Raw genomic sequence first — 27,021 nt, forward strand, 5'->3', positions numbered from 1 at the left:
TTACAGAAAAAAAACAAATGATAATAAACGACAGTGCAAAAGAAATTATTTAAATTTGCTATTTTTTCTCCATGATATTAGGATAATCATTTCAAAGCACATGTGTCTGGCTTCAGAGTAGGATTCCTTCACTGGCTAACACCTGCCATAATACTACAGTTTTCAGTGTTTGTCTGCTTTCCTGGCTCTTGACAAAACTTTTGAGGTCTTCAAGAAAAGTAATGTACTCCTGTTGCTCCAGGGCTGTGCTGAGCTCCACTAACTCATCTGCAAAAGTGTTGTCCACCCCTTGGTCCACAAGGAAATCCACCAGATGGTCATATAAGGCTCAGTCCAGGGAATCTGTGTTGTGTATTATTAGCGTCCTCCCATTCAGACTCGCCAGTGGACTGAAAGCTAACTTCTCTGAGAGAGAAAATGTCACTCTCAGCCTTCTCTTCTTGTCCAACCTCATCCTCTGGATAAGGACAGTCCAACACAAGGGCCTTCTTGCCATCATTCTCTATGACTTCAACCACAAAATTGGGAGTTGATGTCAGTTGAAGCTCCTGTTCTTCAACCTTCTGCCCTTGTGAGAGTTCCTTCTCACCGTCAAATGTTGATGGAATGCTGTGTTAATGAAAGTGACAGTAATCTTTTCCCCGGCAACTTTCCACACTAATTTAGCTTCTGTCCCATTCAATTCCAGCTCCCAGCCTCCAGACATCTTAGGGAGGGTCTTATGCTCCTGGATTTGCCTTTCCTTCTTAATTTCATCACTCAGGAAATCAACAAAAGCTTTGTCTCCTTTTGTGCGCAGCCACGCTGCAGCCACAGCCGCGAGGCCGCAGGAGACTGCACCGCCCTGCAGACCCTGCGCACGCTCTGAGCAGCCAGAAGTTCCAGGCCCGTGGCCCAGGCGCTGCTGCAAGAACTGCTGGAAAGGGTAGTTAGGCACGGCAGCGCGGAGGCAGGCCACGGCTGAGCGCAGCACGCCGGACACGCAGTGCGGCACAGGCGGCGTCGCTGAGGGGCCTGCAAACACTTGCAGAGCCAAAGGACGACCCGGGCCTAAGCCGCCTTGTTAAATTTCTAATCCTAGGTAGTAAGCGACAGGAACACGGATTGTAAAAACTCCACATGCATACATTTATTACTTTTAACCCTGCTGCATTTGCATAATTCTTTAAATCCAAAAATAGATAATCCATCCTGTGAAATGCTTATAGTTTGTTTGTTTGTTTGCGTGTGTGCTAACACAGACCTCATCATTTAAAAAGTTTCCTTAACTGGGCCGGGCGCGGTGGCTCACGCCTGTAATCCCAGGCGGGTGGATCACGAGGTCAGGAGATCGAGATCATCCTGGCTAACACGGTGAAACCCCGTCTCTACTAAAAATACAAAAAATTAGCCGGGCGTGGTGGCGGGTGCCTGTAGTCCCAGCTACTCGGGAGGCTGAAGCAGGAGAATGGCGTGAACCCGGGAGGCGGAGCTTGCAGTGAGCTGAGATCACGCCACTGCACTCCAGCCTGGGTGACAGAGGGAGACTCCAATTCAAAAAAAAAAAAAAAGTTTCCTTAACTGGACAAAAATGGATCTCAACATGCGTATTTATACGTTTTTAAACTTTTTCTTGTTGCACCTTTTAAAAATTGCACATTCTTTCAGTGTAATAAGGAGATAGGGGAGAGAGAAATACAGAAATTAAAAAGAGATGACGGCAGATGAAAACAAGAAGGGGGAATAGAAAAGCAGGGAAAATGAGTAGTACATAGGTGACCTTTACAGAAATGGCGTGAACCCCTCACTATTTCTGGATCTTCAGTTAAAGTTTCACCAGCCACCCCGCTGATCTGATCACTGCCTGTGTTAGCTACCCTATAAAATGGTAAAACAATATGTAACAACACCATAGAAGAAACTTAAATGTAAATATAGCTTTTTGGTATTGTTAAAAATGAACAATGTTTGAAACCAGGGTTTCTGGGGACCGTCCAGTTTTTCTCCCGTTGCCATAGAAAATCTACGTCCTAACTCCTGAACAGCTCTAGAATCTTGCTTCCTTTTACCCTAGAACCTGACAACATTTTGGTGTTGGTTTTCTATAGCACTAACCTGGCTGAAGTTATTTTCTGCTTCTCTCTTTCCCAGGCAGTAGGCTTCTCTGTGCCCAGCTGGTAATGGGGCAGAGGCAGAGAGGGTTGTTCTCTTTCCAAAAGGAAATTGTTCTGAAACCAGCGAATTTTTTGTCCTTTTGGTAACACTACTACCTTTCCTGCCCCTCTCTCTAGCTTTAAGCTCATTTTTCCCCTTCCTTTCCCTTCCCTTCCCTTCCCTTCCCTTCCCTTCCCTTCCCTTCCCTTCCCTTCCCTCCCTTCCCCTCCCCTCCCCTCCCCTCCCTTCCCCTCCCCTCCCCTCCCCTCCCTTCCCTTCCCTTCCTTTCTGTTCCCTCCTCTTCCCTTTGACTTTGACTTTTTTTTTTTGGTAACAGGGTCTCACTCTGTGGTCCAGATTGCAGTGCAGTGGCATGAGCACGGCTCACTGCAGCTTCAGTCTCCCAGGATCAGGTGACCCATCCATCTCAGCCTCCTGAGCAGCTGGGAGTACAGGCATCCACCACCATGCCTGGCTAATTTTTGGATTTTTGTTAGAGACAGGGTCTAACCATGTTGCCCTGGCTGGTCTGGAACTCTTGGGCTTAAGCCATCCTCCCACCTTGGTCTCCCAAAGTGCTGAGATTACAAGCATAAGTCACAAAAATGCTTTAATAATTATTAAAAACTGTGCACTGCTCTAAACTCATAAAAGCAATAATATATATGGGACTTCAGAAATTACAAAGGGCTTTCAGGTAGATTCTCATTTGTCCTCTGTGATAACGCTCTGGGAAGTGGTATTGATCACTCTCATGTTACAGATGATAGAGCAGCTGCTCAGGAGGCTGGGCATCTTGCCCAAGTTCATGTAGGAAGTAGGGGTACCTTTAGCTAGATCTTCTCTCCAGAGCCACACCCTTTCTTATAACATGTGCCTAAAAACAATTTTATCTGTTTACATAAAAGAAAACTACATTTCACTTTTCAGTTCTAATGAATATGATTATATGTAACCTTTAAAAAAAAAAGTAGAAAATGTGAGCCAGGCCTGGTGGCTCACGCCTGGAATCCCAGGACTTTGGGTTGAGCAGGTGGATCACTTGAGCCCATGAGTTGGAGATCAGCCTAGGCAACATAGCAAGACCTCATCTCTACCAAAAAAAAAAAAAAAAAAGAAATTTAGCTAGGCGTGGTGGCATCCATCTGTGGTCCCAGCTACTTGGGAGGCTGAGCCAGGAGGATTGCTTGATCCCAGTAGGTTCTAGGCTGCCATAAGCTGAGATGGTGCCACTGCACTCCATCCTGGGTGACTAAGACCCTGTCTCAAAAAATAAAAATAAATTAAAAATTGTGAAGAAAGGAAATGTATTGCTATCATACAAAGGAGTGAATTATGTGGGTAGGGTAAACTCTAAAAATCAGGTAATTATTCTAGATTAGCAGTCCCCAACCTTTTTGGCACCAGGGACGGGTTTTATGAAAGATAATTTTTCCATGGACAGGGGCTGGGGAGGATGGTTTCAGGATGATTCAAGCACATTACATTTATTGTGTGCTTTATTTTCATTATTATTAATACATTGTAATATATAATGAAATAATTATACAACTCAGCATAAAGCAAAATCAGTGGGAGCCCTGAGCTTGTTTTCCTGCAACTAGACAGTCCTATCTGGGGGTGATGGGAGACAGTGACAGAGCATCAGGCATTAGATTCTCCTAAGGAGAACCTTCACAGTTCACAATAGAGTTGGTGCTCCTATGAGAATCTAACGCTGCCACCGATCTGACAGGAGGCAGAGTTCAGGCGGTAATGCTGGCTTACCCAATGCTCACCTCCTGCTGTGTTGCCAGGTTCCTAACAGGCCGTGAACCAGTACCAGTCTGCAGAGTGGGGATGGGGGAGGGCGACCCCTGCTCTGGATCATCTCATTCCTTTGCTTTACCTCTTTCTACCCTGCCATGGCGGGATTAATGACATTTTAGTTTGTGAAGGGCTGTCTATCACAGGATGGGCAAGGCAGCAGATATTGCAAATTTGCTGGGTTTGCTACTTTATTAGTGGTTCTGGCATGAGGTTTGAAAGCAACCAGTTTAACAAAGCTAACTGACTTTATGATTTTTTTTTTTTCAGATTTCAGCTATTTGTGGTAATTCTTCGTCTTTTTTTTTTTTTTTTTTGAGATGGTCTTTTGCTCTTTCACCCAGGCTACAGTGGCACAATCTCAGCTCACTGCAACCTCTGTACCCCAGGTTCAAGCAATTCTTCTGCCTCAGCCTCCCGAGTAGCTGGGGTTACAGGTGACCACCACCACACTTGGCTAATTTTTGTATTTTTAGTAGAGACAGGGTCTCGTTATGTTGGCCAGGCTAGTCTAGACCTCCTGACCTCGTGATCCACCCACCTCAGCCTCCCAAAGTGCTAGGATTACCGGCATGAGCCACCACGCCTGGCCAGTCTTCATCCAGAATCGAAAAACTGGAGGTTGCTATTCTGTTGCTGAAGAAGACAGGGGACATCGCCTGCATTGACTGGTACAGTGTACTTCTTCCATTACTCTATTTCTATCTTCCACAACCACCAAAGCCAAGGGCTGCCTCCCCATTTTTACAGCACATAGAAACACCAAAAGCCTCAGATTATGCTATTGTGGAAATAGCCAGTGTTTAGGTGAATCACTTTATTGACAAGAAAAGAAGCTAAAAAAGATTATTTTATGCATTTGGAGAATGAAGAATTTGTAATAATCATATTCCAAAGCTGTATCTCTTCCGATGTTAAAACTCAGCAGAAAGCTGCAACAGAAACTTGGGGATAATAGGCTAGGGAACTGCTCAGTAGCATCAGACCCCAGCAAGTAGGCTACTTTGATGGGATTGACTTTATTAAATAGATAATAAGGAAATGTATTCAGTGCATGTGTTACTTGCCGTTGACTACGTCTGAAGCCCTAATTGCAGCAAAGGGATCTGAGCATGCAAGAAGAGTGCACTGAATCCACAGCTACTGTGTTCTCCACAGAGCTTTTTTCTTTTTTTTCTTTTGAGACAGGGTCTCTCGCTCTGTTACCCAGGCATGATCATTGCTCACTGCAGCGTTGACCTGCTGGGCTTAAGCAGTTTTCACACCTCGGCCTCCCGAGTACCTAGGACTACAGACACATGCCACCAAACCTGGCTAATTTTTTATTTTTATAGAGACAAGACCTCCCCTGTTGCCCTGGCTGGTCTTGAACTCCTGGGCTCATGAAATCCTCCTACCTCAGCCTCCCAAAGTGCTGGGATTACAGGCGTGAGCTACCACGCCCAGCTAATGTTTGCATTTTTTGTAGAGATGGGGGTCTTGCTATGTTGCCCAGGCTGTTCTCAAATTCCTGGGCTCAAGTGATCTTCCTGCCTCAGCCTCCCAAAGTGCTGGGATTGCAGGTGTGAGCCACTGCACCATGCTCCAGAGAGCTTTTTGAGGAAAGAAGAGACGTCTTTAATTTCTTATTGGAATGCTGTGATGTTTCTTATTTTTTCACTCTTCTAACATTTGTTCTGCTCTCTGCCCCCACTTTTCCTCCAACAGTCTCTTGAGTAGGATTTGTGGAAAGTGTGTCTGGTTTTTCTGTTTTTTAAGTTAGAATTTTATGAGTATTCTCAAGAAATTAGGAGTTATGTGTGTATTTTGGAAGCACAATTTTAAAAACTACAGCTGTCAATAATCTCACTGTAAGTATAGCTTCAAAAAATACTTGCACTCTTAAAGCATTTAGATGAACAAATTAGAGATAAAGGAAAAATTCACATCCCAGAGCTCTGTAATGTCCTAAAAATGGTGCTTTATGTGTGATAGATATCATTCTCAAATGTCGCAGAGTCCTTTCTTGGTCTGAAGGTTGCATTTCCCAGGTATCTTTTTCTTTTCTTTTTTTCTTTTTTTTTTTTTTTTTAGACGGAGTTTCGCTCTTGCTTCCCAGGCTGGAGTGCAATGTTGTGATCTTGGTTCACTGGAACCTCTGCCTCCTGTGTTCAAGCAATTCTCCTGCCTCAGCCTACTGAGTAGCTGGGATTACAGGCATGCGCCACCACACCTGGCTAATTTTGTATTTTCAGTAGAGACAGGGTTTCACCATGTTGGCTAGGCTGGTCTTGAACTCCTGACCTCAGGTGATCCGCCTGCCTCAGACTCCCAAAGTGCTGGGATTACAGGCATGAGCCACCACACCCTGCAGCTTGGTGTCTTTTTCATACCATCTTACCCTCAGGAAAAGGGGCACACTCGGGTTCTGGTCAGAACCCTCCTCCTAGCCTCCATTCTGGCCTTGACCTCATTCTCTACAGCTATAAAAGTAATAGGTTGAATAATACTCTGAACAGAGAGATCCTGCAGCTCTGAGTTTTCATGGTTCCAAGAGCACAAATGAAATAAGAGCATAACCTAAATGTTATAGGAACATGACACTCGACTGTTGTCTAGCCTGTGTGTGTGCATGCGTGTTTTAGTATTCTGGGAAGATGAGAATTACAGTGAATGTGCTTCCAAGCAATGACAAACAATAAAACTGAGTGCAATATGGCTGGCCATCTCTACGGCAACCTCTGTTCACCTGTGTATGCATGTTTTACTTATTTTGGTACACCACACTTTAAAATATAAATGATCTTATGTTGATAATCATGCATTTGTGACCATCAGTTATTTGTGACCGTGCCAACTCTGCCATTATTTTTGCTCTGGAATCTTAAAAAAGCTGTGGAGGAGTTTGGGGGAGAAGACACCAGGAGAGGGATGCCTTATTTTAACCTTTTCTGGAACAAAGAGGTGACTACTTCAGAAAAAGATGACTTCAGTATCTACTTCCTCCCACCACCCCCGTGAGCTTTTCATGGTGATGTAGAAATACCTGAGTTGGCCCTGTCCTTTAAGCACTGACATTAGGCTGGCACTTCTGCTCTGTCACCCAGGCAGGAGCACCAGGGCACAATCACAGCTCACTGCAGCCTCCATCTCCCTGCAGCCTCCATCTCCCAGGCTTAAAGGATCCTCCCACCTCAGCCTCCTGAGTAGCTGGGACTGCAAGCATGCACCACCTTGCCTGGCCAATTTTTAAATATTTTATAGAGATGGAGTCTCACTACTTTGCCCAGGCTGGTCTTGAACGCTTGGGCTCAATTTTCCCACTTTCACCTCCCAAAATGCTAAGATTGCAGGCATGAGCCACTGCACCTGACCATCTTCTGTATTTAAATGAGTCTGGGGGAATCTTTTTGGTGAGAGGCTCTGCTGTCTTATGCTTATTTGGGACAACTCTTTGAAAGCCTCAATTGCTAATGTCTCATCATGATAATTTAAGAACTGCTATGCAGCATCTTCAACAGCAGTTTAATCATCATTAAACCAGACGGCCACGCAAACTCTGACTTGGCAAATCTGAGGCGTCATGAGGTCACAACTAAGACAGTGAGTTATGGATTTAGACTATGGCTGGGTGCCATGACTCATGACTGTAATCCTGATGATTTGGGAGACCAAGGTGGGTGGATCACTTGAGGCTGGGAGTTCAAGCCTTGCTATGTTAGCAAGACTCCATCTCAACAAATAATTTGTTTTAAAAATTAGCCAGGTGTGGTGACACTTGCCTGTGGTCCCAGCTACTTAGGAGGCTGAAGTGGGAGAATTAGTGCTTGAGCCCAGGAGGTTAATGCTGCAGTGAGACAAGGTTGCGCCACTGCACTCCAGCCTGGGTGACAGAGCAGGACTCTGTCTCTTAAAAAAACATTAGATTCAGCCACAACATGTGCAAGGCAGCAGCATTTGAGAAGTCGCTTCTCTCCATGGTCTGGTATTGGTTTTCATCCTGGTGTTAGAAATGCATCAGTGCTCCCTAGGGAAGTAGCAAGCGTCACTGGCAACTGCCCCATGTGCTGTGAAAATGCACATTATAAGAAAGAGCCAGACAGGGCCCGAGTCACTCTGTGACCCATGGGCTGTGATAAAGGTGTCATGGTGGCCACAGGAAGCATGATTGTTTTCTCCTTGTACATTGCAGAGGACTGGAGGTTGAAGGCGTGACTTGTGCTGTTGTCCCAGAAGCTGGAGCTTTCTCAGGGGCTCTTTTCTTGTGATACCTGAACAACCACCCAGAAAATGTGAATTGGTTACTCTCCAAAACTCTTGTGAAAAAGCAATGCTTTGGGCTTGAATGCTCCATCACAGCTTTCATCTCATCAAGAAACCCTAGGCCAAGCTAGTACAACCTTTGGCTGGCAGGCCGCATGTGACCCAGAACAGCTTTAAGTGCAGCCCAATACAAATGTGTAAACTTTCTTAAACATCAGGAGATATTTTTGCATTTTTTTAAAGCTCATCAGCTATCATTAGTGTTAGTGTATTTTATTTGTGGACCAAGACAATTCTTCCAATGTGGCCCAGGAAAGCCAAAATATTGGCCAACCCTACCTAGGCTTTTCCAATTTAGCCCTTCCACGTTTCCTACAGCAGGCCAGTCTGTCACACCAGTCTCAATGGCCAGCAGGGCTTTTCCTCACAGACTGAGAGCTGTGGTCGCTAAAGTGTTCAAAAGTGATGTTAACATACTCAAGACTCTTTCTTAGGGCTTGAGGGTTCCAGCAAACATCTCTGCTATCTGTCTGCCTGCTTTCCCGCTGTTTCTGTTACTCCTGAAATTCTGACATTATAACCCATGGTCAAAGCAACTGACTTCTGTGGCTACTAGAACTTTCTTTTTTCTTCTTCTTCTTTCTTTTCTTTTTTCTTCTCTCTCACTCTCTTTTTTTTTTTTTTTTTTTTTTTTTTGGTAGGACGGGGTTTCATCATATTGCCCAGGCTTGTCTCGAACTCCTGAACTCAGGAAATCCACCTGCCTCAGCGTCCCAAAGTTCTAGGGCTACAGGTGCAGGCCACTGAGCTTGGGCCACTACTAGAACTTTCTTCTTGCTTTTCCCACTCTGCATTTCATGCTGCTATCGATGAAACTCAGCTTCTTATTTGTAGGCACTCTCAGAGTGAGAATCCATAGGAGGCTTTCATTCTCAGAGTGTATAACCCCATCTTTCCTCTGGTTCTGACATATTTTTCTGTGTTCTTGTTACTGTGGTTATACCCAGAGAAGCAGCATTATGTTTGCATTTGTAAAAATTCCTACTTTTCCCCACAAAGGGATTTCACCATAGTTGGCTATTTTAACAGACAACGTGTAGTACATACCATACATTTGTTTTCTGAGTCCTTGAAAATAATTCTCAGCTTCTGATCTGCTATATTGTTCTTCCCAGCTACAGTTTTTGGAAGTACAGCAGAATAACTTGCTACTCTTTTGAAGGTCATAATAATAAAACAAAACACACCTTTTTCTTTCATCACCCAAAGATCCTTAATGCATGCAACAAAGATTGTGAAATGGTCAGGGAATAGTTTGTGATACACAAAGGGTGTTTTTGTTTTGTGGCAAAAAGCTGGAACATGAACACGTACAACACAACAGGATTGTGACCTACCTACCTTCCTTCCTTCCTTCCTTCCTTCCTTCCCTCCCTTTCTTCATTTCTTCTCTCCCACCCTCCCTCCCTCTTTCCCTCTTTCCTTCCTCTCTCTCTCTCTGTGTCTCTCTTCTCCCCCGCGCCCCCAGGCTGGAGTGTAGTGGCGCGATCTCGGCTCACTGCAACCTTTGCTCCCAGGTTCAAGCAATTCTCCTGCCTCAGCCTTTTGAGTAGCTGAGACTGCAGGTGTGTGTCACCAAAACTGGCTAATTTTTGTATTTTTAGCAGAGACAGGGTTTCACCATGTTGGCCAGGCTGGTCTCGAACTCCTGACCTCAGGTGATCCACCCACCTCGGTCTCCCAAATTGCTGGGATTATAGGCATGAGCCACCGCGCCCAGCCTTGACCTGCTTTCTTAATGTGAAACAGTTTAAATGACTTTCAACTTTAGTGTTAAATGGATTTTTTTGAAAAGTTAACAATCCAAGTGTGGTGTGAATGGTATTATTTTAGTAGTTAGATGAATGAGCTACCAGATCCAAGTATTTCCCACTTTGCCAAATAAAAGGGCATCCTGTGGAATTCAGCTAAACCAAGACAGGCCTTTCAACTGAGCAATAGTGACAAAGGTGTCTAAATATGTGAACTAGTGGCATTTTAAAAATTTAATAATATTATAATACAAAGATGGTCCCTCTACATTGCCCAGCCTGGTCTTGAACTCCTGGCCTCAAGTAATCCTTCACCCTTGGCCTCTCAAAATGCTGGGATTATAGGTGTGAGCTACCATGACCGAAGGTGGCATTTTTGTCTTCTTCAAGGAAAACATTGAAAGATGAGTTGGATCACTTTGTGAAAGTTTTTGTTCCTTAATGACTATTTTGAAAGCGTTTGAGAGAGAGATTGAATGACTTTCTGTGAAACGCCAAGACCGGCTGCTCTGAGAGATGATGAGAGAGAGGCCACTAAGGAAAGTCAGGAAAACAGATGGACACCTGCGGGATTACAACCCTCATCTGCCGGGCATTAATCAAATCTGCAGTGAATATGATTTACCTTATTAGCGTTACAGGGCAGCTGCAACATTTTTATAAATGTTTAGGCTGGACTTTTGAACATTTAGATTTCATTAAGCAGTACAGTATATTAAAATGATTTGGCCAGGCATAGTGGCTCACGCCTATAATTCCAGCACTTTTGAGGCTGAGGCTGACGGATCGCTTGAGCCTAGGAGTTTGAGACCAGCCTGGGCAACATGGCGAAACCCCATCTCTACTGAAAATAGAAAAATTATTCAGGTGTGATGGTCCTTGCCTATAGTTCCAGCTGCTCAGGAGGCTGAGCTGGGAGAATCACTTGAGCCAGGGAGGCTGAGTCTACAGTGAGCCAAGATTATGCCCCTTCACTGTAGCCAGTGAAAAGAGCGAGACCGTATTTTAATATTTCCTTATAAATTGCATTTTCAGGATCAATTCTACATATTACAATTGCTCCAAACATTTTCTTGGGGAAAATGGTGTGAGATGTGTTATATGGCTTCTGTACTTCCATGTGTAGACCTATATTGCTAAGTGTATAGATATTTTCTGAAAGTCTGCAGTTCCTAGAAATCTAAGTTTTAGGAAAGCATTTGTGCTCCATTTCTTCTTTATGTTTGCTTATGGAATTAGGATTTTCTTGCTGCAAGTAACATAATATTTGACCTGCAGTGTCCAAGATAATAGAAGTTTGTTTTTTTCAATATCAAGGAGTCCAGTGTTGTTTTAATGGCTCAACAATGTCAAGATTCTGGGCCAATTTTGTAAGGATTTTCTTAGCTTACACCTGGTGCCTGAGAGCTTTGATGCTGGATTACCAATGACAGTGTCCATTGCAGCAACAGTGGAGTGAAGATTTATCCAGAAGAAGAGTTTATCCCAAAAATGCCCTGGCAGACACTTTCCTGTATGTCTCACTGGCCGTGATTGGGCCACATTCCCATGTCCTAACAGTTACTGGTTGGCTTGCAAAGTGAGTCTCTGTTGCTTAAAGCTTTTGTAATAGAAAGACAGCTGCACCAGTAAGGAAGAAAGGAGAGGAAAGGGCTTCATAAGAAGCCCACTCTCGCATCTTGTGCTCTCATTTGAGCACGTTATTTTTGGGATTAGGAGAGTGGTTATGCACTATTGCATAATCAGTGGCTCAAATGCAGATTTCTCTCCATCAAAGAGCATCTTTTTACTCTCACAGAGATAAGAAATGCTGTGTATAAGTGATGTACTGAGAGAAAAAAAGAGAAAAAGCATGTGTCATTTATAAAATGAATACCAGCGTGCTAGAAAGCATTTCTAGGAAAGTAGTGGTATAACTTTGTGCCCCATGCTTCTGAGAGAGTATGTTCTGTGTTGAGTGAACTCATGTTTGCTTTTCTCCTTTCCTTCTTGTTTACCTGGGTGCCCTATACCTTTCTAGCAGTGGCCTTTGAATAGCTCTGGTAGGACACACTCTCACTTGAGTTGTAGACACGGCCCTTCCTAAAGAGGTTTTCCCCCACTGAGTCCACTGCACACACCCATTACCTTCTGGTAGCATCTGTGTGTGGCAGGGGCACTGGACATTAGTTGAAGCATGTCTCATGTCATTTCCCCCAGAGAGATATCCATTTGTGTAGAATAAAATGATTTCACCAACCCTTTCAGGGAAAGGGGTTCTGGGCTGGGAGAGACAGGAAGTCTCTAGGGGCTCCAGTCCTTCTGCTCATTCCTGGCATCACAGGGATTAAGATCGTGCCTGTTATGTTCCCTCCAGAGATGAAGTCTGGTGAGTCTTCATCAGCTAGTCTCTGGGTCAGTCTGAAAATGTTGGAAGACTTATTTCTTGCTATTAGACTCTACCTTTCTTGCCTGCTATAGCCATGGCTAGTTTCCCAATGACCAAGTTTGGGCTAAATTATAAATCACTTAGAATAGGTAAATATAGAGTAGTGGAAGATTTTTTTAAAAACACAAGCTCCACTTAATCACCTTGCAGGCTCAGGTGGCTTGTGCCCCTGCCTGAGGCACCTGGTGGGATGGGCACTCACCACTGGGGCTTCTCTCCTGGTATCTTATCTTGCAAGGTTGAGTTTCCCAACAGGTGTGCTGTGCATTCATCCTGAGCCATCTGTTTTTATGCCAAACCTATTTATGGCACTGCCACTTGTCATTATAGTTATGTGGTAAAATGAAATATTCTAAAAATGAATGAAAATATTTTAAAAGAGTTAGTGTCACTATAGAATAATAGCAAAAAATGAAAATCACAGCCAAATTAGCTGTAAGCAAGATGACTGTAAATAGTGTGGGTTTTTGTTTTGTTTTGTTTTGTTTTTTGTTTTTTGTTTTTGGAGTAGAAGGATCATGCACAAAGATAGCCTTCATGGGTATTAAGTTCTTGCCTTATTCTATAGTAATCAAAACTTTGAAGTTTCAGGTGATCATTAAGAGTTGTTTTTTGCCAAAAAAGTCTCTGTTGCCTGTAGAACAGGACTCAAAAGTGAGAGTTTTAGCTCTACAGCTAAAGCTTGGAAATTAATATATATTTCTTTTTTTTTGAATTAAAATAAACTGGTTAAAAAGCACTTTTTGAATTGTTTTCCTCTTTAACTGATATTTTTAAATTAAATTTTAAAAGTTGAGAGTTTTTCCTGTATCCTTTTCTTATACCTGGCATTTTTCTCTTTGAGGATGCCTTGGGATCTGGCAGTGAATGCCAGACAAGATGCTCCCTGGCTGAACTGTGTAGAGACCAGCTCCTGTCTCCCAGTTCATTGCAGAGAAGGCAGGTCCAGGTGTGGGTGGGAGCAGGTAATGTGTTCTAAGGATCCTGGACACCATGGCAACCCTGGGTCAACTGGTAGGCCCAGTGGGAACACCCAGTCTGATTCTGTTCAGTTCAAGGCCTGGAGCACTTCATCACCTGCAGAGGTGCCAGTGTGTCCCCATGCTTGCTCTGACCAAAAACTCAGCCAGTCTTGCTTAGGCTTAGGATTTCACAAATGGAACTCCCTCACCCAGCAAATCAAAGGCTGACCTGTTTTGAAAAAGATATGGAAGGGCTTTGAGTTTGTAAACAAATTTTTCGTCTCCGAAACTCTCCGTATAGTTATGAACATTTCCTATTTGTAAGTTTTCCTAACAGTGAGGATTTAGTTTTGTTTCCTTTTGATTTTTAAAAGCTCCTGTATACCCAATTCCTATACCATTTTTCCTTATGCACTCCGGCATGTGTACACCAACATGCACTTTACACTTTACATATCTACTATTTTTACTCAGTCTAAAACTAACTGATTTTAACCTGACACCAAACTTTTCAAACTCTACTATGAATTATTACATAATTTTATAAATGTATTTCAATTATACCTACATTTTGGCTAACAATATAACTTTAAATAAGTCCCTGCAAATCATGGTTTTCATACAATTCAGTCAAACTGAGGGTAAATGCTACAATACTGTTGGGAAGGATGTGTTCAGTGATGTGTGTATCAGTGTCGGGGGTCCTGTGAAGATGAAGGGCAGTAACATCGTTTCTTGACAACACTGACTACTCTAATAAAAACGAGACATTATTACAGTGATTTCTGCCTAACTAGATGTTATATACTTGGCCTCTCCAAGCAGTGACATTTGCTTTGCACATCAATGATCCAAGTTCAAATCATATTTTCTATGTGACAACAGTAGGCTGTCATGGGTGAAATGAAACTTGTCAGTTTCAGGCACAAGAGCAAGTGCTGATTTTTAACACTGACATTGTCATAATTAAGACTGTTATTTCTGGGAATGAGAATGAAAATAAATATATAATTAAATCTGTCAAATACGTGACACAGGTTATTAAATTTGTGTGACCAGTTAGAGATACATTATTTTTGGGACCCTAGTGTGTAACAGCAATGAGAGGTGGCCCATCTTTTGCTGGAGTCCTCATTCCTCAAAAGAGGCTTCTACAGTGGCTGGGACTTAGGCTGTGAAAAGCTGGCTCTTACCAAGCTTTGTGGTCTAAAGGAGGAATGATTTAGAGTCCTCATAACTTTATTTTTTTCAAGCCATCCCTAACTTATCTACTTGATATCTATGAGACAATATAAAAATAAAAAACCTATAGAAATAACTGTAATTTAAAATATGTATATTTAATTTATATATTTAAAAATATATGCAACTTTGCAAAATATGAATTTACAGGATTTTCAATTTTTTCTTTACTTTTTTTTTGAGATGGAGTCTCACTCTGTCGCCCGGACTGGAGTGCAATGGTGTGATCTCAGCTCACTGTAACCTCCGCCTGCTGGGTTCAAGCGATTCTCCTGTCTCAGCCTCCTGCGTAGCTGGAATTACAGGCACACACCACCATGCCTGGCTAATTTTTGTATTTTTAGTAGAGACGAGGTTTCACCATGTTGGTCAGGCTGGTCTCAAACTCCTGACCTCATGATCCACCCACCTTGGCCTCCCAAAGTGCTGGGATTACAGGTGTGAGCCACTGCGCCCGGCCAGGGTTTTCAATTAATAAAGTATATGTATGGAGGAGTGAATCATGACATCGATGAATGAGTCTTTACTGAGTGCTGTTTTCTGATAGAAAACATTTATGTCTTTCATTGGGTTTTAATATAATTTGAGTGTTATTAATAGTTCCAAGGATGCTAATTATACTTTCAAGCAGTCACAAAAGGATAGGGGACCTTCAATCTTCAGTGGTTCATTTATTCATTCATTAAGTATGGATTGAGTGCCAGCTATGTGCATGCTCTCTTCTAGGTTCTGGGAATACAGTAGTGAGCAAAACAAAGTCTTGCTCTCAGGGACTTTATATTCCGGTGTGTTTGGGAGGGAGACAGGAACAAACAAGTCAACGTACATGTGATGCTAGTAAATGCTCTGAAGTAAAATAGAGCAGATGAAAAGGACAATGAGTGCCAGGGTAGGAGTGGCCATTCTAGTATTCTACATATGGTGGCCAACAAAGACCTCATTACTACCATGACATTGGAGGAGAGACCTGGAAAAACTGAGAGGCCAGCTATGCAGATAAGTTGAGGAAGAGTATTCCAGAAACGGAAGTCAGAACCTGCACAGACCCTGAGGCATTATATGTTTAGCAAATTCAAGGTACCCCATGAAGGGCCATAGCTTCAGCGTTGTGAATGAAGGGGAGACAGAAGACAGAGGTGTGTGGGGTTGGGGACTAGACCTTGTATTGTCTTATGAATCAATGTAAGGATTTAGGCTTTTACTCAAGATGAAATGGAATCATTTGAGGTATTTGGAACCAAGTAGTGGTACGATCTGTCTCATGTCTTTAAAGGATTATGCTGGCTGTGTTGAGAATACACTCTAGGCAACAGGGACAAGGGGGAAATGTTATAGAAAGACCAGCAAGGAAGCTACTGCTCTAATACAGACAAGATAATGGCAGAGAAAGCTGGTGATAAATGGCTGTTGTATGCACATATCTTGAATGTGGAACTCACGAGATATTTTGATGGGTAAGCTGTAGGATGAAAAGAGTCAAGGTTGACTTCAAGGATTTTCATCTGAGGAAGTAAAGGACAAACCTGTTTGCTGGAGAGAAATATGGTGGGTGAAGCATGCTTGCAAGATCAAAGTGGGGGAGATCAGAAGTCTGAGAAGATGTTAGATATTCAGAAAGAGATGCTACATAGTCAGTGGGATATAAGAGTTTCACATACAGGGGAGAGGTTAGGATTGGGGATGGTACAACTGATGTTTGAAGCCATGAGAAAGGAATAATGGGGAGGAACCTCTTTAGAAAAAAAATCACATTTATGGGTTAGAAATGACGACGTGGTCTTCTAATTGAGTCTTTAATGCCGTTTCTATGTAAAGCCAACACTGAGAATTTACCACTTCAAACAGTTCTAGTAGAGTGATGGTAGTGTGCTCTTAAATGTCTGCTGTCAGGAACTCAATCCATTCATGGCAAGCATCACATGTACTTAGAATAACTAGCAGTATACAATCTGTAATAATGGAACAGAATCAAGGAAAGAGGCCTGAGTAGAGATTGAAGAGTCATTAGCTCCTGTTCCCACCAGCTAAGCTTGATTTAGTCCAAATGCACAGTCAGTTCTTTGATGAATTTTCCTGTTTATACTTTTTTTGTTCTTTTTGTCATGTCATAATTTGCCTCAATTAAAGCATGGTAACACTTGTAAATAAAGGTATACTCATCTTCCTAATTCAACTTGAAATGTGTTTATTCTTTTTTAACCTCTCTTAGCATTTAAGATTATTTCTTAAAAATAAGAAAACATGATATTAAGCTACATACACCATGCACAAAGCACCTGGCTAGATGGTATTCAACAAAATGTGCACATAGGTTAAAAACTGAGAAAACATCTACAAGATATTCCAAAATCTGACAATTTACACAGTGTGTAATAAGAACACAATTTAGTATTAGTGATTTTAATATTATGGATGGTGAGATGGTTGGCTCTGTGTCCCCACCCAAATCTCATCTTGAATTATAATCCCTGTAATCCCCATAATCCCCACATGTCAACGGAGAGACATGTGGAGGTAATTGAACCATGGGGGCAGTTTCCCTCATGCTGTTCTTGTGGTAGTGAGTTACTTCTCACGACATCTGATGGTTTTATAAAAGGCTCTCCCCACTTCGTTCAGCACTTCTCCTTTCTGCTGCCTTGTAAAGAAGGTGCCTTGATTCCCTTTCGCCTTCTGCCATGATTGTAAGTTTCCTAAGGGCTTCCCAACCATGCTGAACTGTGAGTCAATTAAACCTCTTTATAAATTACCCAGTCTCTGGCAGTTCTTTATAGCAGTATGAAAATGAACTAATAAAGATGGATTTTAAAATCTGTGTAATAAGTGGACATTTTGATTTTCTCTAACAGTCGATTACATGCAAGTAGATTTGTAAGAGTTTTATGTTTTTTTCTTGGTACTCCAAGATTAAGATTAAGTTCCAGGTTCAGCTTTATGTTGCAGAAGAACATATAAAGCAGGGGAAATACTGAAAGACTTACGGTGTCAACACAAATATGCCATTGCCCAAAATGTGTTTGTGTAGACTAAAGGTTGCATTGTAAACTGGATGTTACAGTACTCCTGTTGAATTGCTGAGCAACGCAGGGTGCCAGAGGGAAACCAGAAAAAAAACCCTGGGTTTTAAATGTTGTCCTTCCATTGACAAACTCTATGACCTTGGACATCTTATACCTTAAAAGCTGGACACAAAGAGAATCTCAAACATCATGCACAGGGCAGGGTACATAATGGGTTCTATTAAAAAAACAGCTGTTATTACTGGGCGAGGTGGCTCATGCCTGTAATCCCAGCACTTTGAGAGGCTGAGGCAGATGGATCACCTAATGTCAGGCATTTAAGACAAGCCTGACCAACATGGCGAAACCCCGTCTCTAGTAAAAATTCAAAAATTAGCCAGTCATGGTGACACACGCCTGTAATCCCATTTACTTGGGAGGCTGAGGCAGGAGAATTGGTTGAGTTCGGGAGGCGGAGGTGGTAGTGAGCCGAGATTGTACCATTGCACTCCAGCCTGGGCAATGCAGTAGATGCCGTCTCACACACACACACAAAAAATAAATAAATAAATAAAAGCTGTTATTACAGTTGGTCATTTAAATTGAAAGCACCAGGTAACAGAGACTGCTGAATTGAGTCACACATGGTAACAACATGAGACAACAAATAGAAATGTCATGTTCTAAGAGGGGTGCCCCATAAAGACAGATTTTAAATATGATGCATACCGGTCACATTATGTCTTGGGTGCACAGACATGAACAATGTAACTTCTATAAATGATCAACCATTTTTTTACACCATTTTTCCATAGCATTTGTTATAGACATATGTTTCTAAGTAAAGTCAGTTTGTCTTAGATCTAAAGAAACTTGTTCTAGGGAAAGTCATTAAAATTTTTTCTAAAATCAAAACAAACTTCCAAAATAATTTTCCATGCTCTGAAACAAAAGGCCAAGTAAATCATGCAACAACTTTTCAGCAGCTCCAAACTCTCAATAGTCACTGCACTGTGTTAAAGCCATCCTGTCCCTCACAATGGTATTCAGGTATTAAATGGTACTGAGGTATTCAGGTATTAAAATCTGAATCGGAGTTGCCTCCTTAGTGCGGGAGACAGCGCGTCAGTCTCATAAAATCTTAATTTGAAAATTTCTTTGTCATAACCACGATATTGTTTAACATTGCAACAACTATTATTTCAGGAAGGCAATTTGCAGGACACATTTGAAATATATTACTCTAGAGAAAAGAGGAAATAATTTGGGGAATGGCAAAGTAAAAGTAAAATGATTTCTTTAATATATGGTGAGAAGAGTCGTATACACACATACATGCTTCTAATATATGATAGAGAAGTATCTAATTTAATCTGGAAGCATAGTAAAGTGGCAGGTTCTGTTCTTAGGAGACACCTCCTGCCTGTAGGTGGAAGACATCAGTCTATCTGTCCTCCATCTCCAACCATGGAGGTATGTCTGGTTCATTGATTGGCTGCACAACAAAGAATCTGATCTGCCTCATCAATAATTCCTGCTGTTTACGGCAGGTGTCAGTGCTTTATGAAGTGACACATGCTTCTTTCAAACAAAACAAACAATAATTTGTTTTGAAGTAATTCCAAACTTACAGAATAGTTACAAGGATAGTTACAAAATGTACAAAGTACCTTTATTAGATTCACCAACATTATACATTTTGCCATATTTACTCTTCCAATCTGTGTGTGTGTGTATGTATCCCTCTTTCTCTCTCTGTATATCCCTCTTTCTCTCTCTGTGTCTCACTCTTTCTCTCTCTCACTCTCTCTCTATCCCTTTCTGTCTCCCTCTCTCTGTCTCTCTCCAACCAATACTTTAATGTTATTTTCTCAGAAGAAAATCAATCTCTTACACTAACTATACTACAACTTTCAAATTCACAAAATGTGATTTAATGCCTTAATCACATGGCAGCCTACCACATTTCAAATGTTGCCAGAGGTTCCAACATGCTGAATTTCTCTTTATGCTGCGTTCCTCTCTATGCTATATTTTTCTTGATGCTACATTTATTTTTATGCTATATCTCTCTTTATGTTATATTTTTCTTTATGCTATATTTCTCTCTAAGCTATGTTTACCTTTATGCGATATTTCTCTCTATGCCATATTTATTTTTCTCCTGGCCAAGGATCCATCCCAGGCTCACACATGGAATTGGGTGGTTCTGCTACCCTGGTCTTCTTTGATCTGGGATGTTATTTATCTCTTCTTTATCTTTCACAGCATGAATATTTGTGAAGAGTGCAGGCTATCGCATGTGCCTCTTGAATGGAAGTTGCACCCCAGGACAATGTTATCCCACAACTTTAAATTCCTATGATTTATTCCTCCCTGGGAATTTCATTGCCATAACAAGGGCTGGACTCTCTACTTCAACCTTACAAAAGAAAAGCTGTGTTGATTCTTAAGAAGCACAAAAAGTGGCAGGAGAGAGCTGCTGAGATGTTTCAAAAATGCATGTCTGGCCCTTGAATTTGGAGATAGTTATGGAGAGAATGATGCAATATAATTGTGGAGGTTAATTTTTTTTTTTTGTATCAGCCTTACCCAAGTCTACCCATCAAAGCAATGGGCACAAGCATGCATGCCCCGAATTAGGCCAGAGAGGAATGAAGCCAGCCCATGGGGAAGAGGCAGAGGAATGAAGGCAGGGCCAGATCAATGAGGGAGGATGGATGTCCCTGGTGGTTATCCATGGAAGACATCCCCTCCGGCCTCAGAGGAAGTGCTAATGTCAAGTCAAAAGCACTGTTTAGGAGTGCTGGCCAGGCACAGTGGCTCTGCCTGTTATCCCAGTACTTTGGGAGGCCGAGGAGGATGGATGACTTGTGGTCGGGAGATCGAGACCAGCCTGGCCAAGATGGTGAAACCCCGTCTCTACTAAAAATATAAAAATTAGCCAGTCGTGGTGATGGGCACCTGTAATCCCAGTTACTCAGGAGGCTGAGGTAGGAGAATCACTTGAACCTGGGAGGCAGAGGTTACAGTGAGCTGAGATCGCACCACTGCACTCCTGCCTGTGCAACAGAGCGAGACTCTGTCTCAAAAAAAAAAAAAAAAAAAAAAAGAAGAAGGTACACCTTTGGCAGGAACTAAGAAAGTTACTCATTTTTAGTGGCTCCCTGACTGCTACTTTGGGCGGTTCTACTGAGGATCAGGGAAACAAACTTGTGCATTATGAATGGTCCTTTCCCTCAGAATGCCAAGGATGAAACTGCCAAATTTTTATTTACATTTCAAAAGGAAATGATTATTATCTTAATAGGTACAATGTTTCCTTATTTTCAAACAAGGTTCTTAATGTTGAATTAAAATAGGTTTTATGATAATTTCTTATTACAAAGCAATACATGCACAGAAAAAGTTGGAAAAGGCAAATAAAAATTTGGAATATATTTTAACATCTATATTTTAATATATTTACTATATTCTATATTTCTACAACTCAAAAAATTTACAGTTAACATCTCAGCGTATCACCTTTCTTTTTCTACATACATGTGAATGTAATTTTTATTCAAATATGACAAAATACTGTATCACTGTTTTTGTTCGCTTTTTTCATTTTACATATTCTGAATTTTTTTTCTACGTTAATAAACTTTCTTCAGAATGCTTTTCCTGGCTGAAGAGTTTTCTATTTTGTAACTCTGCCACAATTAACTTAATCTGTTTTTTTTTTGTTGGGAATTTAGGATATTTCTAGATTTTGTTAATGGTATAACAGAAATTGCAATAAATATAATATAACTAGTGTTTTCTAAATCCCTGTAATTATTTTTATGGTACTTTTGACAATAGAATTTATAAGTCAAGAGTTAAAGGAAAACATTTAGAAGATCATAATATTTATATCTAACTTGACCTATGTATATAAAAACATTTTAAACAATGGAGTTATTCTTCTTGTAGGCCAACATCATTTTAATAGACATCTTTGTTTTGGTATGTTTTCGTATTTTTCTTAACTTTTCTTAAAATAACCTAACTTTTGTCTCCAGATGCCAGCAACTTCTGTGTGCCTTGCAGAGCCAAATAAAATTCTTTCAAAGGCAATGGCCTAGTCTGTACTGTCTCAATAACTCCCTGTGATTTCTACAAATGCAGAAGGCTGACTCTTTCCATGATGTCTTCCGCAGCTCCACCTCTGACCACACAGCCTCCCCCATTTCTTCCACTTCCCCACTTGCAGTAAGTAAATGTCCCCTTTGTGATTTGCTGTCTTTCCCCTTCCTCTGAGACCAGAAGGTACACAGATACTTGAAGGTCAGCTTCAGCCTCAATCTGGCTAATCACAGTGTTTTTCTCAATTAGGATAGGTCCTTGCTCAGGACGTTTCAATTGCAGCTGCTGAGAGAACACAGTTATGGGCCTGGAGGGAAACAAACTGGCAGCATTTCTTTCTTACAACCATGTCTCAGGGACCACAATCCACGTGAACAGAATCACTCCAAGACTCAGCTGCTGAGTATCTGCTTCTCCTTCACTACTAGTGAGTGCTCAAGACCCAGGTGAATGGTCAGAAGAGGTAGGATTTTCTTCATAGTGTCTGTGATTCTCTCATAATTTTATTTGTACTTCTCACTGAATTATGACTAATTAGTAAGAATTTCCAGATGAAATATAAATGTTATTAATATTACCAGCACACAAATTTACATACTCATGTAATGAAATTTGTGATTTTATATCATCTTTGAATTGAAACTTGACTAGGCTATTTTTGATTACAATAAATTAGTATAACAAAGTATTTTATGTATTTATGAAGAATTCTATCTTTCAACATACAACAAATGGAACTAATTTAGAATAATTTAATCATATATCTTTTTTACAGTTTAGAGATACTTCAATATATTTTAATACTTTAGCACTATTTAAATAATGATGTCACAACATAAAATATTTTCAACATTTCACAATACCAATAATTTAGCAGATGACCCTAAAAAACATTATGTTTTATTGGATTATAGTAATTGCTAACAGAAGGATTTTTTTTCTTGATAACACAAACTATCTGGCACCATCATTTTTTTGTTATATATTAAAACTCAATAGTGTGAGTGACCAACTTACATGAATAGAGGCTGGTAATATCCAGTACAATTTCAAATATTTGTTTAAATTTAGTGTGATATTTAGATTTTCTAAATGATCTAAAACATATAAGATGTGTGTATTCACTTGTATAAGATTAGTTAGGAGAGAATAATAATTTGTGAAGTGAATAATTTAGCATTACCTTATTACTAGAAAATCTTCTAAATTTAGTATCTCTTTTTATTCTTCTGAAAAGTTTAAATTGTAGGTAGCCCTATTAAACATATAGTCACAAAAAGTGATGAGTAATTTTTAACTCAATGGTTGAAATTCACAAGTTAACATTTTCTGTATTTAATAAGGTTAATGCCTTTTAGTGTCTATGTTTCTTTAAAATGAAAGACAGAGAGAATGAAACCAAGACACTGTTACAAACAGAAGAAACAAAACGACAATGACAGAAATTGTCCATTTTTTACTCACAAGGGCATGAAAGCCTTAAGAAATTTGATCAGTAGCAAACTTTTCTATATCTGTATCATGAGAGAATTTTAAGTTTTTCTTAAATGAGTTCATGTTAAAAGCCCTGTACTTCATGTAGAAGAGGGAAGATGTCTGAAATGATGGGTCTTAATGGACCCTAATCATTTCTGATCAGGGTACCTGAGCAGAAAGACGTGCCCTCCATTTTCCTTCTTAGTACAATATTTGACACAGCTAATATGAGTATAATTTTTCTGTTACTCTGATGCACAGGGATATGATGGTAAAATACCTTGAAAGCATTTAGGAAAAAAGTCCTATATTTTGCTCAAAATTTTAGAGTTTGGTAATCAGAAAAAAATGCACTGGCAGACATAATTTTATGATTTCCAAAAAGTTATAGCTCAGAATTAGTGATCAAGCCCCACCAGGGTGGTTTTTTTGTTGTTGTTGTTTCCTACCTCTGCAGTGACACTTTCTTTTCCCATGTTTTTTTCTCAGATGAGGTGAAAATAAAATGTCTTGAGATTGTGAATATCTGCACTTGTGAGCACTGTGCTACCATCTGCACTCTTGGCTAAGCTAAATTACAATAGAATAGTAGATGCATTCCAGTTTCATTTCTCAGTGGTATCTGGAACTTGCCAGAATCATTCTTTTGAATGTACATTTGTACATTACAAATGATGGTTACTAAAAATTGTTTTAGCTGGAAAAGGTGACTCCCTTTTCTGATGTTGCCAGCAGTGTTTGTCACTTTACCAAATATTGCCAGTGAATAAAAAGACCTACTGCCCTGCCAACTAGGTCATGTGCAATTCTCATAATCACTTCATTCTTTATAATCATAGTTGATGGCCAGTAATATGTTTTAGGACACTGTTCATAGAATATGGTGAAATTGATGAGAATTATTAAACTAGTAAAAATAAAACAAGGTGTTATTTATTTTCTGATATGGATTTTTAAGCATAAATATATGTCAGGAAGAATGTAAAAAAACTATTAAAACATATCATTAAAAAATACAATTCTAAATAGTAAATATTATTATAATAATAAAAAAATGAAAAAATAGATTTAATCAAACTTTATCTTGTCCAAAACAGCATATTCTGTAATGCAAAACAGTGACAGGTTTGTGAATAGCTTCTTTCTCTCATGACAATCTTTTCTTCTGATGTCTGATCAAGGCCGTTGACCTTATAATCAGCCTTTGGTTACTGGTCCATTGAAAACTGTTGTTTTCCCTAACATCCACGATTGTGCATTTCCTTTGGGGCTTACAGTATTAAGAATATCCTGAGATGAAAGTGAGAATAATGACGATGAACTTTATCTGTATTATCTGTCTTCTGAGAGTGCTCAGGGGCTTCACCATCAACCCAAAGGCAAGCTGGTTGCCAGATCTCATAGTGAGTGCTGAGATTTGCATTTAGATTTCTAAGTGTGTACTGCATCATATAGGACCCGATTCCTACACTCAGATCAACCTATATGACCTCATGGATTTTTTTCTTCTGTTTAATTTCTCTCAGTGGCATACCATGTTTTCAGATCTCATGATTATTTTATGTTGCAATTGCCAGACTCAGCAAATAAAAATACAGAGCATACAGTTAAGTTTAATATTCAGAAAGAAAACAAGTAACTTTTTAATATGACTATAAAATATTTAAACATTTGCATGTAGTATTCCTACGCATAACTATTATTATATATTACATACATATACTCACTTTTTTACTTATGTGAAATTCATATTTAATACTCTTATACTTTATCTGTTGATCTCAATCCATAAGAATCATAGTCCTCCTCGGTGTCCGGGCTCAGCACCAATGACCTAGAGTCCCATTGAGTAGAAGGTCACATGAGAGTCATTTACAGAGTAGGGGCATGAATGAAAAATGGTGAGAGGGATGTCTTTGGGGTAAAAAGAGAAAATATTAAAATTATTATTTATGTTACTTTTTCTATTACATTTATTCTCTCTCTTTGTTAGATAACCTACAATACCTGAAGAATAATAATAAAAAGATTCTGGTACATAGTTATTAAATAATTCCATGTATGTTAGTGATTCATACTCAAATTTTGCTTTACTTGTACTGGATTGTGAACCTTATAATGTGAAGATCATTAAGACTTTCTGTCGATATTCTTCCGGTGTTTCTCCTGAATACAATATGGCAACAGATTCCAACTGAGCTGAGGGTGCAAATGTATATTGTTGAGAACTATCAATTGGTTGTTTCTGTAAGTTGAAATAAATATGTCCCTTTAATAGATTAAGTGCTTGGATAAAAAGTAAAAATTATTTGCTGCAATTTTTTTGGTAAACTCATATGCATCAAGTGGTCTTAGAGCAATGTCTACCTCAACCATTATTTTCTGAGTATGAGCCAAAAACACAGACTATCACATAATCTGCACTGCCTTACGTATTTACACTTAGGGACCAGTGTAGTTTTAAGTGACCTTGAAAACAATTGAACACTTTTACATCTCAGAAGAAAAATAGAGTGCCTACAGATTTTGTTTCAGTATTATACAGCTGAATTGTTCTACACCAGTATTAAATTGATTTAATAAAATAATAATGCCAGCATCCAGAGCAAATAACAAGAGAACAATTTTCAAATTTTTCAGTAAAATTTCAGAAAAATTATTTTGATACAGAGATCTTTCAATTAACATATGATGAAAATTCCCTTTACTATTGAAGAGCAAAGTGTTTTTGAAGGCATGGGAGGGTATTTATGTATTAAGTGAAGGCTCAAGAAAAAGATCTTCACATAAACATTTTAATGTAAAATTATGGACGCCATAAACTTGAGAAATGTGTTGTTCGTTCTCTTGAAAATTGAAAGCAGGGTTTTTAGTAATTCCTTTCTGAGATGATGAGGGTTTAGATGAGGAGTACCATATTAAAACTAAGCTTCAAGAGAACCAGGACCATTTTGAAAAGATACAGTTAGTACAGCAATGTTCACATCCTAAACCCCAGATCCTGTGAATATCTTAGCTAATATGACAAAGGAAAATTAAGTACAGATGGTGTCAAGGTTAATAAGCATCTGACTTCATGATAGATTATCTTCATCATTAGCAGAAGCCTTATCTAATTAGAAGGGTACTTAAATATGATACAGGGAGGCAATAAGAAAAGCATTAGAGTGATGGGATATTGGATCGATTCACTGCAACTTTTTTCAAAAAATTTTTGGTGATTCTTTTTCCATTAGCACAAAGTTTACCTCAATTCAGTTGTAAAAGCATCCATGATTTATTTTATATGCATGATATTATGGGTGGTGAAAATTAAACAAAAAATACAGAAAGTAAAGAAATGCTTTTTGAGGAGTGAGCCACAGGTACTATATGAGTATAGATAATGTGCACCCTACATAGGTGTGATGGTGGATGTGTTGATATTTGATATATATATGAGTTATTTGTTACAAAATATAATACTCAGACTGCATTTAAAAATTTTATATGAGATAGTCAGGGTTAATCAAGATAAATGGGTAAAATTAAAATGATAAGGTTGGTAATAATTTTGACTATACAATAACTAACATTGATGATAAGAGGTCTATTGCTTTTTTTCAGATATATAAAATATAATTCCCCTTCATCATTAAAAGGACCATGTTCCACTTAAGGTACTACTAACAATCGCCCTTCTTTTTCAAGCTGGTATTGGACTCACAGACAACAACTTCCTCCTATTCTTCCGAATCTTCTCACTCCTTCAGGATCAGAGGCCTAAGCCCACTGACCTCATCACCCGTCAACTGGCCCTTGTCCACTTAGTG

The 27,021-nt window shown here is 39.9% G+C and overlaps 1 pseudogene; it reads right to left on the reverse strand.

Moving 5' to 3' along the window:
- Positions 1 to 112: 112 nt before the first annotated feature.
- LOC129015128 (complement component 1 Q subcomponent-binding protein, mitochondrial-like) lies at positions 113 to 17,336 on the reverse strand (annotated as a pseudogene).
- Between the last annotated feature and the right edge of the window lie 9,685 nt (positions 17,337 to 27,021).

This window comes from Pongo pygmaeus, chromosome 18 (assembly GCF_028885625.2).
Source record: "Pongo pygmaeus isolate AG05252 chromosome 18, NHGRI_mPonPyg2-v2.0_pri, whole genome shotgun sequence".
Lineage (NCBI taxonomy): Eukaryota > Metazoa > Chordata > Mammalia > Primates > Hominidae > Pongo > Pongo pygmaeus.